The sequence below is a fragment of the Chrysochloris asiatica genome, unplaced genomic scaffold (genome assembly GCF_000296735.1).
Source record: "Chrysochloris asiatica unplaced genomic scaffold, ChrAsi1.0 scaffold00192, whole genome shotgun sequence".
Taxonomy (NCBI): domain Eukaryota; kingdom Metazoa; phylum Chordata; class Mammalia; order Afrosoricida; family Chrysochloridae; genus Chrysochloris; species Chrysochloris asiatica.
In genome coordinates, this window is record NW_006408710.1 from 2,252,498 (window position 1) to 2,255,128 (window position 2,631).

A 2,631-nucleotide genomic window follows, 5' to 3' on the forward strand; every position below is an offset into this window, starting at 1 on the left:
GATTAGGAGCTCTGGTAGCGTAGTGGTTACAAGTTAGGCTGCTAACCTCAGGGTGAGCAGTTCGAAACTACAACTGTTCCATAGGAGAAAGATGAGTTTTTTTTGCTCCCATAAAGATTTACAGCCTCGGAAACCCTGTATAGGGTCGCTGTGAGTTGGAATGGACTCCATGGCACATAACCACCACCACCACCACCACCAAGATAACGTAGATACCAAGATACCATAATATCCCATAATATTACTAGATAAGACGGGAAACCCTCATATATCATCTCCATACATTAAACACTCAATGTTTGAATTGTAATATCGGAGTGAATTCAGTTGTAATTTAAGGTGATTTCCAAAGCTCTGAATGAATCCTAATTTTCTTTTTAAAATGTTGAGCTAGAGTGGTTGGATATAGTATACTTAGTTAGTCTCCCCTTATCCTTTCAAAATGTTTGCCTTGGATTTGAATATATTTTTTAATCTCTCGATTAATTTGCATACAAATTCCATTTGCCCTCCAATCCAAACTCCGGCCATATTTCTGTCTGCAGCTCTCAAATAGCACTCATTTCAGCCTGTGGTGTTCAGGTTTTAATCCCTAGCCCCCAGAGCAGTGTAAGCATTTTTGTGCTTGAACTAATAAGAGTTCTGATTTTAGGTTTCTCTCTCAGAGAGACTCTCTCTCTCTCTCTTGTTCACTCGCTTGCTCTCTTCTTATTTGCATATTTCCTATAGTCGTTTTATCTCATTCTCCCATATATCTTGAAAAGAACTAAAGTAGATTATCAGTCAACTTTAAGTACTGCATTCGCCAATAAGACTTTGAACACAAAGTGCTTCGAAACTTCAGGATATTTTCGAATCATAAATTTGTTCCTTCCCAGCATCCCAAGGGAATCAAGCACATATTATTATTCCATTAAGGAAATGAAGATTCTCTGAGCCAAGAAATCTTCTCTTTAGCATTCTCCTTCTATTCTCATGTTCTAAACTTTCCGTGAATAAATGCTTCTCCAACCTGGAATATGAATAACCTTCTGAGGGTTGTTCCAGAGACTAAGACATAAGTCATGTAGGGAAATCTCTGCAAAGCAGACTCCAGCTTCAATCAAAGTAGTTTATTCTTTGAATTATGCATTGACTTTCTGTTAATATTTTACTAAGAAAAAAAAAAGAAAAATTATTGGTTACAATGTTTAAAAGAAGTCGGTCTATTAAAATTTTCTTCATGAATATAGCTTTTCAATTTTTCCTAGAAAATGAACCGGTGGTGTAGTGAATTATCTGTAATGTCCATCAGTCAACATTCTGCTCTGCTGGGTCTGAGTAAGAGAAGGTGGGGGAAGATGCTGACAGGATAACATAATTCAGCTGTGAATGGTAGCAGGGTTCATTGTAATTGTGGAAACGTAGAACCCTAGTAGGGGTGTAAAATGAACCCACTCAGAAGCAGGAAGGGGGAAATCACACTACCATAAAAATAGAAGTGTCAGGGTCCCCAAGATCTCTGCACATTGAACGTCTTTAGCCCAGGGACAGAAAGCTGTGACACTGGAGACGTTCCAGAGGCGCAGTCAAACCAAGAACCAGAGCTAAGACAGCCCAGTGGACTTCCCAGCCCCCGGAGTAAGTAAAGAAGGGTGACTTTGAGCAGGAAGTACCTCCAGGCATTTAAATGGAGGAGCTAGAGCGGGGTGCCTGTAGGCTGAGGCTTACGGTGAAGTGATGTGTCCTATGGGAATTTACCATCAACTGTGTCCTGAGCCATTCTGACTCAGAACTGTAACCTGTTAACATCCCGAACAAACCCCGTAACTCTGAGTATGGTGTCTGGGTTCTGTGTGGTCACTGCAATAGATTATCAATCCCAGCCAAGAAGCAGAGAAGCTTGTGGGAGAAATGGTTGGAGCTTCTTATTTTTACAGAACCCTAGTCACAGAAAACCAAACAATAACCACACACACACAAAAAAAAAATTACACAAAGATGTTCTGTATATTAATTTAAAAAAAAAAATGTGCACAGTCCTCACTGAATGGAATCTGACTCATAGTGAACCTTCATAGAGTTTCCGAGGCTGTAAATCATTACAGAGTCATGAAACCTCATCTTTCTCCCCAGAGGAGCTGATGAGTTTGAACTGCTGACCTTGCAGTTAGAAGTTCAGTACGTACCCTCCAATGCCACCAAATTGGGATAAACATTATTGGCAGATCATTATGTAGAAGAGAAAACTTTTTAGATAATATCACTTTTTGTTCATATATGAGTTGATAAATTATGTTTCATGAATTGTTCTTAGGTTCTATTGAGTCAGTTCCAATTTATAGTGGCGTTTGTATTGAGTTTACGAGGCTGTAAGTCTTTTGGGGCCAGAAAGCCTCATGTTCCTCTCACGGAGTGACTGGTGGACTCAGTTAATCTTGTGATTCACAGTCCAGTGCTTAGTGTACAGAGCCACCACCACACTCCCTTGTTTCAAGAGTGCTATAATATAAATGAAATAAAAGCCAGAGAAACTGGACTCGTTGCTTCTATGAACTAAGTATATCCTGTAATTCTGTATGTGTGGTGGTTCAGTGGTGAAAGTACTCAGCCATTAACTGAAAGGTTGGCAGTTCAAAGCCATTAGCCGCT